General features: G+C 43.8%; 1 long non-coding RNA gene across 1 annotated transcript in view; it reads right to left on the reverse strand.

Moving 5' to 3' along the window:
* Positions 1–9,334, reverse strand: part of LOC135551084 (uncharacterized) — a 160,548-nt gene extending 151,214 nt beyond the window's left edge. The window contains exons 1-2 of the long non-coding RNA XR_010457183.1: positions 9,122–9,334; positions 8,737–8,832 (exon numbers count right to left, since the gene is read on the reverse strand). This is a non-coding gene — a long non-coding RNA (uncharacterized LOC135551084). The remainder of the gene's footprint in view (positions 1–8,736; positions 8,833–9,121) is intronic.
* Between the last annotated feature and the right edge of the window lie 3,242 nt (positions 9,335–12,576).

The following is a 12,576-nucleotide window of genomic DNA, read 5'->3' on the forward strand; positions in this document are numbered from 1 at the left end:
CAGGCTGTTAACCTGTCATCTCTACACCATCACTGTCTATATCAGGCTGTTAACCTGCTCCTGTCATCTCTACACCATCACTGTCTATATCAGGCTGTTAACCTGTCATCTCTACACCATCACTGTCTATATCAGGCTGTTAACCTGTCATCTCTACACCATCACTGTCTATATCAGGCTGTTAACCTGCTCCTGTCATCTCTACACCATCACTGTCTATATCAGGCGTTAACATGTCATCTCTACACCATCACTGTCCATATCAGGCTGTTAACCTGTCATCTCTACACCATCACTGTCTATATCAGGCTGTTAACCTGCTCCTGTCATCTCTACACCATCACTGTTCATATCAGGCTGTTAACCTGTCATCTCTACACCATCACTGTCCATATCAGGCTGTTAACCTGTCATCTCTACACCATCACTGTCCATATCAGGCTGTTAACCTGTCATCTCTACACCATCACTGTTCATATCAGGCTGTTAACCTACATCTCTACACCATCACTGTCTATATCAGGCTATTAACCTGTCATCTCTACACCATCACTGTCTATATCAGGCTGTTAACCTGTCATCTCTACACCATCACTGTCTATATCAGGCTGTTAACCTGCTCCTGTCATCTCTACACCATCACTGTCATATCAGGCTGTTAACCTGTCATCTCTACACCATCACTGTCTATATCAGGCTAACCTGTCATCTCTACACCATCACTGTCATATCAGGCTGTTAACCTGCTCCTGTCATCCTACACCATCACTGTCTATATCAGCTGTTAACCTGTCATCCCTACACCATCACTGTCTATATCAGGCTGTTAACCTTCATCTCTACACCATCACTGTCTATATCAGGCTCCTATCTCTACACCATCACTGTCTATATCAGGCTGTTAACCTGTCATCTCTACACCATCACTGTCTATATCAGGCTGTTAACCTTAACACCATGCTCAGGCTATTAAATTCGTCATCTCTACACCATCACTGTCTATATCAGGCTGTTAACCTGTCATCTCTACACCATCACTCATCTTGTATCATAGGTCAGTACAACCTGTCATCCACCATCACTGTTCATACTGCTGTTAACCCACACTGGCACTATCACTGTCGGCTTTTAACCTGCTCCTGTCATCTTCTACACCATCACTGTCTATATCAGGCTGTTAACCTGTCATCTCTACACCATCACTGTCTATATCAGGCTTTTAACCTGCTCATCTCTACACCATCACTGTCTATATCAGGCTGCGTAACCTGCCATCTCTACACCATCACTGTCTATATCAGGCTGTTAACCTGTCATCTCTACACCATCACTGTCTATATCAGGCTGTTAACCTGCTCCTGTCATCTCTACACCATCACTGTCTATATCAGGCTGTTAACCTGTCATCTCTACACCATCACTGTCTATATCAGGCTATTAACCTGTCCTGTCATCTCTACACCATCACTGTCTATATCAGGCTATTAACCTGTCCTGTCATCTCTACACCATCACTGTCTATATCAGGCTTTAACCTGTCATCTCTACACCATCACTGTCTATATCAGGCTGTTAACCCTGTCATCTCTACACCATCACTGTCTATATCAGGCTGTTAACCTGTCATCTCTACACCATCACTGTCTATATCAGGCTGTTAACCTGTCATCTCTACACCATCACTGTCTATATCAGGCTGTTAACTTGCTCCTGTCATCTCTACACCATCACTGTTCATATCAGGCTGTTAACCTGTCATCTCTACACCATCACTGTTCATATCAGGCTGTTAACCTGCTCCTGTCATCTCTACACCATCACTGTTCATATCAGGCTGTTAACCTGTCATCTCTACACCAACACTGTCTATATCAGGCTGTTAACCTGCTCCTGTCATCTCTACACCATCACTGTCTATATCAGGCTATTAACCTGTCATCTCTACACCATCACTGTCTGTTAACCTGTCATCTCTACACCATCACTGTCTATATCAGGCTGTTAACCTGCTCCTGTCATCTCTACACCATCACTGTCTATATGAGGCTTTTAGCCTGTCATCTCTACACCATCACTGTCATATCAGGCTTTTAACCTGCCTTAATCATCTCTACACCATCACTGTCTATATCAGGCTGTTAACCTGTCATCTCTACAACCATCACTGTCTATATCAGGCTTTTAACCTGCTCCTGTCATCTCTACACCATCACTGTCTATATCAGGCTATTAACCTGTCATCTCTACACCATCACTGTCTATATCAGGCTGTTAACCTGCTCCTGTCATCTCTACACCATCACTCTATATCTGTTAACCTGTCATCTCTACACCATCACTGTCTATATCAGGCTTTTAACCTGTCATCTCTACACCATCACTGTCTATATCACTGGCTTTTAACCTGTCATCTCTACACCATCACTGTCTATATCAGGCTTTTAACCTGTCATCTCTACACCATCACTGTCTATATCAGGCTGTTAACCTGTCATCACTACACCATCACTGTCTATATCAGGCTGTTAACCTGTCATCTCTACACCATCACTGTCTATATCAGGCTTTTAACCTGCTCCTGTCATCTCTACACCATCACTGCCTATATCAGGCTGTTAACCTGTCATCTCTACACCATCACTGTCTATATCAGGCTTTTAACCTGTCATCTCTACACCATCACTGTCTATATCAGGCTTTTAACCTGCTCCTGTCATCTCTACACCATCACTGTCTATATCAGGCTGTTAACCTGTCATCTCTACACCATCACTGTCTATATCAGGCTGTTAACCTGTCATCTCTACACCATCACTGTTCATATCAGGCTGTTAACCTGTCCTGTCATCTCTACACCATCACTGTCTATATCAGGCTGTTAACCTGTCATCTCTACACCATCACTGTCTATATCAGGCTGTTAACCATCTCTACACCATCACTGTCTATATCAGGCTGTTAACCTGTCATCTCTACACCATCACTGTCTATATCAGGCTGTTAACCCTGTCATCTCTACACCATCACTGTCTATATCAGGCTGTTAACCTGTCATCTCTACACCATCACTGTCTCATATCAGGCTGTTAACCTGTCATCTCTACACCATCACTGTCTATATCAGGCTGTTAACCATGCTCCTGTCATCTCTACACCATCACTGTCTATATCAGGCTGTTAACCTGTCATCTCTACACCATCACTGTCTATATCAGGCTGTTAACCTGCTCCTGTCATCTCTACACCATCACTGTCTATATCAGGCTGTTAACCTGTCATCTCTACACCATCACTGTCTCATATCAGGCTGTTAACCTGTCATCTCTACACCATCACTGTCTATATCAGGCTGTTAACCTGTCATCTCTACACCATCACTGTTCATATCAGGCTGTTAACCTGTCATCTCTACACCATCACTGTTCATATCAGGCTGTTAACCTGTCATCTCTACACCATCACTGTCTATATCAGGCTGTTAACATGTCATCTCTACACCATCACTGTCTATATCAGGCTGTTAACTTGCTCCTGTCATCTCTACACCATCACTGTCTATATCAGGCTGTTAACCTGTCATCTCTACACCATCACTGTCATATCAGGCTGTTAACCTGTCATCTCTAACCATCACTGTCTCAGGCTGTTAACCTGTCATCTCTACACCATCACTGTCTATATCAGGCTGTTAACCTCCTACACCATCACTGTCATCTCTACACCATCACTGTCTATATCAGGCTGTTAACCTGTCATCTCTACACCATCACTGTCTATATCAGGCTGTTAACCTGCTCCTGTCATCTCTACACCATCACTGTCTATATCAGGCTGTTAACCTGTCATCTCTACACCATCACTGTCATATCAGGCTGTCATCTCTACACCATCATCAGGCTGTTAACCTGTCATCTCTACACCATCACTGTCTATATCAGGCTGTTAACCTGTCATCTCTACACCATCACTGTCTATATCAGGCTGTTAACCTGTCATCTCTACACCATCACTGTCTATATCAGGCTGTTAACCTGTCATCTCTACACCATCACTGTCTATATCAGGCTGTTAACCTGTCATCTCTACACCATCACTGTCAGGCTCCTCTACATCCATCACACTGTCTATATCAGGCTGTTAACCTGTCATCTCTACACCATCACTGTCTATATCAGGCTGTTAACCTGCTCCTGTCATCTCTACACCATCACTGTCTATATCAGGCTGTTAACCTGTCATCTCTACACCATCACTGTCTATATCAGGCTGTTAACCTGTCATCTCTACACCATCACTGTCTATATCAGGCTGTTAACCTGCTCCTGTCATCTCTACACCATCACTGTCTATATCAGGCTGTTAACCTGTCATCTCTACACCATCACTGTCTATATCAGGCTGTTAACCTGCTCCTGTCATCTCTACACCATCACTGTCTATATCAGGCTGTTAACCTGTCATCTCTACACCATCACTGTCTATATCAGGCTGTTAACCTGTCATCTCTACACCATCACTGTCTATATCAGGCTGTTAACCTGTCATCTCTACACCATCACTGTCTATATCAGGCTGTTAACCTGTCATCTCTACATCTCTACACCATCACTGTCTATCTCTACATCATCACTATCAGGCTGTTAACCTGCTCCTGTCATCTCTACACCATCACTGTCTATATCAGGCTGTTAACCTGTCATCTCTACACCATCACTGTCTATATCAGGCTGTTAACCTGTCATCTCTACACCATCACTATCTATATCAGGCTGTTAACCTGTCATCTCTACACATCACTGTCTATATCAGGCTGTTAACCTGCTGTCATCTCTACACCATCACTGTCTATATCAGGCTGTTAACCTGTCATCTCTACACCATCACTGTCCATATCAGGCTGTTAACCTGTCATCTCTACACCATCACTGTCTATATCAGGCTGTTAACCTGCTCCTGTCATCTCTACACCATCACTGTCCATATCAGGCTGTTAACCTGTCATCTCTACACCATCACTGTCTATATCAGGCTGTTAACCTGTCATCTCTACACCATCACTGTCTATATCAGGCTGTTAACCTGCTCCTGTCATCTCTACACCATCACTGTCTATATCAGGCTGTTAACCTGTCATCTCTACACCATCACTGTCTATATCAGGCTGTTAACCTCCTGTCATCTCTACACCATCACTGTCTATATCAGGCTGTTAACCTGTCATCTCTACACCATCACTGTCTATATCAGGCTGTTAACCTGTTCTCTACACCATCACTGTCTCATATCAGGCTGTTAACATCTCTACACCATCACTGTCTATATCAGGCTGTTAACCTGTCATCTCTACACCATCACTGTCTATATCAGGCTTTAACCTGTCATCTCTACACCATCACTGTCTATATCAGGCTGTTAACCTGCTCCTGTCATCTCTACACCATCACTGTCTATATCAGGCTTTTAACCTGTCATCTCTACACCATCACTGTCTATATCAGGCTGTTAACCTGCTCATCTCATCTCTACACCATCACTGTCTATATCAGGCTGTTAACCTGTCATCTCTACACCATCACTGTCCATATCAGGCTGTTAACCTGTCATCTCTACACCATCACTGTCTATATCAGGCTGTTAACCTGCTCCTGTCATCTCTACACCATCACTGTCTATATCAGGCTTTAACCTGTCATCTCTACACCATCACTGTCTATATCAGGCTGTTAACCTGCTCCTGTCATCTCTACACCATCACTGTCTATATCAGGCTGTTAACCTGTCATCTCTACACCATCACTGTCTATATCAGGCTGTTAACCTGCTCCTGTCATCTCTACACCATCACTGTCTATATCAGGCTTTTAACCTGTCATCTCTACACCATCACTGTCTATATCAGGCTTTTAACCTGCTCCTGTCATCTCTACACCATCACTGTCTATATGAGGCTTTTAACCTGTCATCTCTACACCATCACTGTCTATATCAGGCTTTTAACCTGCTCCTGTCATCTCTACACCATCACTGTCTATATCAGGCTGTTAACCTGTCATCTCTACACCATCACTGTCTATATCAGGCTGTTAACCTGTCATCTCTACACCATCACTGTCTATATCAGGCTGTTAACCTGTCATCTCTACACCATCACTGTCTATATCAGGCTGTTAACCTGTCATCTCTACACCATCACTGTCTATATCAGGCTGTTAACCTGCTCCTGTCATCTCTACACCATCACTGTCTATATCAGGCTGTTAACCTGTCATCTCTACACCATCACTGTCTATATCAGGCTGTTAACCTGCTCCTGTCATCTCTACACCATCACTGTCTATATCAGGCTGTTAACCTGTCATCTCTACACCATCACTGTCTATATCAGGCTGTCATCTCTACACCATCACTGTCTATATCAGGCTGTTAACCTGTCATCTCTACACCATCACTGTCTATATCAGGCTGTTAACCTGTCTCCTGTCATCTCTACACCATCACTGTCTATATCAGGCTGTTAACCTGTCATCTCTACACCATCACTGTCTATATCAGGCTGTTAACCTGTCATCTCTACACCATCACTGTTCATATCAGGCTGTTAACCTGTCATCTCTACACCATCACTGTCTATATCAGGCTGTTAACCTGTCATCTCTACACCATCACTGTCTATATCAGGCTGTTAACCTGTCATCTCTACACCATCACTATCTATATCAGGCTGTTAACCTGTCATCTCTACACCATCACTGTCCATATCAGGCTGTTAACCTGTCATCTCTACACCATCACTGTTCATATCAGGCTGTTAACCTGTCATCTCTACACCATCACTGTCCATATCAGGCTGTTAACCTGTCATCTCTACACCATCACTGTCCATATCAGGCTGTTAACCTGTCATCTCTACACCATCACTGTCTATATCAGGCTGTTAACCTGCTCCTGTCATCTCTACACCATCACTGTCTATATCAGGCTGTTAACCTGCTCCTGTCATCTCTACACCATCACTGTCTATATCAGGCTTTTAGCCTCTGCCTTGTTCTTTTAAACTACAACATCAACATCCCCACTACTTAGTGCTTGTTTAGCCAGTACATCAACATCCCCACTACTTAGTGCTTGTTTAGCCAGTACATCAACATCCCACTACTTAGTGCTTGTTTAGCCAGTACATCAACATCCCACTACTTAGTGCTTGTTTAGCCAGTACATCAACATCCCACTACTTAGTGCTTGTTTAGCCAGTACATCAACATCCCCACTACTTAGTGCTTGTTTAGCCAGTACATCAACATCCCACTACTAAGTGCTTGTTTAGCCAGTACATCAACATCCCCACTACTAAGTGCTTGTTTAGCCAGTACATCAACATACCCACTACTAAGTGCTTGTTTAGCCAGTACATCAACATCTCCACTTCTAAGTGGTTGTTTAGCTAGTGCATCAACTGCCTCATTCCCCTCCACCCCCACATGGGCTGGGACCCAAGGAACTCTTATCTGTATACCCATCTGTCTAATCCTGCCATGGGTTTGTAGTACATCATAAAGCAGCGCCGGAGTGATGAGCGACTCTAGCAGCTTCTGACTGACTCTGGAAGCGCTGGACAGGAGGGGACTCTGGAAGCGCTGGACAGGAGGGGACTCTGGAAGCGCTGGACAGGCGGGAGCACTTGGAGGGAGGAGACGGAGAGAGACAGCCTGGTGCGTGGGGCTGCCACAGGAGGCCTGGTGCGTGGGGCTGCCACAGGAGGCCTGGTGCGTGGGGCTGCCACAGGAGGCCTGGTGCGTGGGGCTGCCACAGGAGGCCTGGTGCGTGGGGCTGCCACAGGAGGCCTGGTGCGTGGGGCTGCCACAGGAGGCCTGGTGCGTGGGGCTGCCACAGGAGGCCTGGTGCGTGGGGCTGCCACAGGAGGCCTGGTGCGTGGGGCTGCCACAGGAGGCCTGGTGCTTGGGGCTGCCACAGGAGGCCTGGTGCGTGGGGCTGCCACAGGAGGCCTGGTGCTTGGGGCTGCCACAGGAGGCCTGGTGCGTGGAGGAGGCACCGGATAGACCGGACCGTGGAGGCACACTGGAGGTCTCGAGCACCGAGCCTGCACAACCAGTCCTGGCTGGTTACTCCCCGTAGCCCGGCAAGTGCGGCGGGGTGGAACAGACTGCACTGGGCTGTGCTGGCGAACCGGGGACACCGTGCATAGGGCTGGTGCCATATTAACCCGGGCCGAGGAGCCGCACTGGAGACCAGATGCACTGAGCCGGCTTCATTCTTCCTGACTCGATGCCCACTCTAGCCCGGCCGATACGAGGCGCTGCGATGTAGTGCACCGTGCGCCTCACCGCATAACACGGTGCCTGCCCGGTCAACCTCTCTCCACGGTAAGCACGTGGAGATGGCTCAGGTCTCCTACCTGGCTTAGCCACACTCCCCGTGTGCCCCCCTAAGAAATGTTTGGGTCTGCCTCTTGGGCTATCTTCTGTATACCACCCCTACCATATCACAACACAACTGATTGGCTCATGAAAATAAATTCCACAAATTAACTTTGAACAAGGCACACCTGTAAATTGAAATGCATTCCAGGTGACTACATCATGAAGCTGGTTGAGAATCCACCTCTTTTTCAGGATCGTCCAAAGCGTGGACCTTAGGACACTATCAGTGAATACTCTCTCCTGGGTTGGCTTAGCCCAGAATCACCCCTCATACGACTCCTACCAATGCACTCAGTACCTTTAGTTGGGTCTCAGGTTCCTTCATACCAGCAATTCAGGTTCCCGATAGACCAGATGCTATGAATCCTGAATTAATCCAGTCTATTTCAGAAACCTGGAGTAAAATGACATGCACTTGTATGACTCTTTGATAACACAGGGTTTCAGAACAATAAAGCACGTTTATTCAAAATTCCAGAAACAGGCATAAAAAACCCTCGATCAACCAATCACAAATCAATATCACCAATCGATGATAAGCAAAACATTTCCTTGGATTAAATTGAGCGCCCTAAACTAAACCCTTAACTAACCCCTTATTAGGGTGTACCAATATTATATATTTTTTTTTCACAATTTCATGAGAAGCGCTGTATTTAATAACAAGAAAAACATGTTCTTACCTTAATTTATAAACAGATTTTTGTCTCCCCCCTCAGGATGCTCAGTCCCTCAGTTGGTGTCTAAAGAACTAACAGCTACTAGAACACTTCTACCAATGAGGTAACATTAAGGGTTCCTCCTAGAATGTACTAGAACACTTCTACCAATGAGGTAACATTAAGGGTTCCTCCTAGAATGTTCTAGAACACTTCTACCAATGAGGTAACATTAAGGGTTCCTCCTAGAATGTTCTAGAACACTTCTACCAATGAGGTAACATTAAGGGTTCCTCCTAGAATGTACTAGAACACTTCTATCAATGAGGTAACATTAAGGGTTCCTCCTAGAATGTACTAGAACACTTCTACCAATGAGGTAACATTAAGGGTTCCTCCTAGAATGTACTAGAACACTTCTACCAATGAGGTAACCTAAAGGGTTCCTCCTAGAATGTTCTAGAATACTTCTACCAATGAGGTAACATTAAGGGTTCCTCCTAGAATGTTCTAGAACACTTCTACCAATGAGGTAACATTAAGGGTTCCTCCTAGAATGTACTAGAACACTTCTACCAATGAGGTAACATTAAGTGTTCCTCCTAGAATGTACTAGAACACTTCTACCAATGAGGTAACCTAAAGGGTTCCTCCTAGAATGTTCTAGAATACTTCTACCAATGAGGTAACATTAAGGGTTCCTCCTAGAATGTTCTAGAACACTTCTACCAATGAGGTAACATTAAGGGTTCCTCCTAGAATGTACTAGAACACTTCTACCAATGAGGTAACATTAAGGGTTCCTCCTAGAATGTTCTAGAATACTTCTACCAATGAGGTAACATTAAGGGTTCCTCCTAGAATGTACTAGAACACTTCTACCAATGAGGTAACATTAAGGGTTCCTCCTAGAATGTACTAGAACACTTCTACCAATGAGGTAACATTAAGGGTTCCTCCTAGAATGTTCTAGAATACTTCTACCAATGAGGTAACCTAAAGGGTTCCTCCTAGAATGTACTAGAACACTTCTACAAATGAGGTAACCTAAAGGGTTCCTCCTAGAATGTACTAGAACACTTCTACCAATGAGGTAACATTAAGGGTTCCTCCTAGAATGTACTAGAACACTTCTACCAATGAGGTAACATTAAGGGTTCCTCCTAGAATGTACTAGAACACTTCTACCAATGAGGTAACATTAAGGGTTCCTCCTAGAATGTACTAGAACACTTCTACCAATGAGGTAACATTAAGGGTTCCTCCTAGAATGTACTAGAACACTTCTACCAATGAGGTAACATTAAGGGTTCCTCCTAGAATGTTCTAGAATACTTCTACCAATGAGGTAACCTAAAGGGTTCCTCCTAGAATGTACTAGAACACTTCTACCAATGAGGTAACATTAAGGGTTCCTCCTAGAATGTACTAGAACACTTCTACCAATTAGGTAACATTGAGGGTTCCTCCTAGAATGTACTAGAACACTTCTACCAATGAGGTAACATTAAGGGTTCCTCCTAGAATGTACTAGAACACTTCTATCAATGAGGTACGATTAAGGGTTCCTCCTAGAATGTACTAGAACACTTCTATCAATGAGGTAACCTTAAGGGTTCCTCCTAGAATGTACTAGAACACTTCTACCAATGAGGTAACATTAAGGGTTCCTCCTAGAATGTACTAGAACACTTCTACCAATGAGGTAACATTAAGGGTTTCTCCTAGAATGTACTAGAACACTACTACAATAGATTAAGGGATTTCCAGATCAAACTAGCACCTTTACTATACTTCATTAACATCAACTTCTTAAAACATACATTTTCAAACTACCTTTACTCAATTCTAATCTTACTACAACCTAATTTATTACTCCAGTTATAGTTTTATACTTCAATATTTTAAACATTTCATCATTATAACATTTGACCATTATAACGTCTCATTATCAACCTCCTAAGGCCTTGTCCTCTAAGCAGAATCAAACACAGTCTATATGATTCACAACTTAAAGAAAACTACATTATAACTCTCTTAACTTTTACCTGCATTATTTTAACACATTTAATATCTCCCAATGTTTTCAACCTTTAACATTTAATATGTTTAACCTTTAATTAGTATTTCAATCAATTCCAGTCCCAATTCATTTCTTCTTCTCTTTCATCAGTGTCAATTAATTTCTTCTTCTCTTTCGTCAGTGTCAATTCATTTCTTCTTCTCTTTCGTCAGTGTCAATTAATTTCTTCTTCTCTTTTGTCAATGTCAATTCATTTCTTCTCTTTCGTCAGTCAGTTGATTTCTTCTCTTTCGTCAGTGTCAATTCAACCTCATTGTTCATTCTTCTTTATGCTCCATGTGTGAGTGAAAGTGAAACGTCTTCCTGAGTGTGTGTGTGGGTGTTTACAAGTGGGTCCTACCTACCGGTGTCCTCTGTCACTAAAATGTCACAGAAAACTGAACCTCAACCAACTATTCTTGACACAGTAAAGACCCTCAGTCAACCTCTGTACATTACCAAACAGGAAAGAACCCCAGTCTACCAAACAGGAAATAACCTCAGTCTACATTACCAAACAGTTTTTTATTTTACCTTTATTTAACCAGGCAAGTCAGTTAAGAACAAATTCTTATTTTCAATGACGGCCTGGGAACAGTGGGTTAACTGCCTGTTCAGGGGCAGAACGGCAGATTTGTACCTTGTCAGCTCGGGGGTTTGAACTCACAACCTTCCGGTTACTACCTCTGTACATTACCAAACAGGAAATAACCCCAGTCTACCTCTATACATTACCAAACAGGAAAGAACCCCAGTCTACCTCTGTACATTACCAAACAGGAAAGAACCCCAGTCTACCTCTGTACATTACCAAACAGGAAAGAACCCCAGTCTACCTCTGTACATTACCAAACAGGAAAGAACCCCAGTCTACCTCTGTACATTACCAAACAGGAAAGAACCCCAGTCTACCTCTATACATTACCAAACAGGAAAGAACCCCAGTCTACCTCTGTACATTACCAAACAGGAAAGAACCCCAGTCTACCTCTGTACATTACCAAACAGGAAAGAACCCCAGTCTACCTCTGTACATTACCAAACAGGAAAGAACCCCAGTCTACCTCTGTACATTACCAAACAGGAAAGAACCCCAGTCTACCTCTGTACATTACCAAACAGGAAAGAACCCCAGTCTACCTCTATACATTACCAAACAGGAAAGAACCCCAGTCTACCTCTGTACATTACCAAACAGGAAAGAACCCCAGTCTACCTCTGTACATTACCAAACAGGAAAGAACCCCAGTCTACCTCTGTACATTACCAAACAGGAAAGAACCCCAGTCTACCTCTGTACATTACCAAACAGGAAAGAACCCCAGTCTACCTCTGTACATTACCAAACAGGAAAGAACCCCAGTCTACCTCTGTACATTACCAAACAGGACAGAACCCCAGTCTACCTCTGTACATT

Source organism: Oncorhynchus masou, chromosome 12 (genome assembly GCF_036934945.1).
Source record: "Oncorhynchus masou masou isolate Uvic2021 chromosome 12, UVic_Omas_1.1, whole genome shotgun sequence".
Taxonomy (NCBI): Eukaryota; Metazoa; Chordata; class Actinopteri; order Salmoniformes; family Salmonidae; genus Oncorhynchus; species Oncorhynchus masou.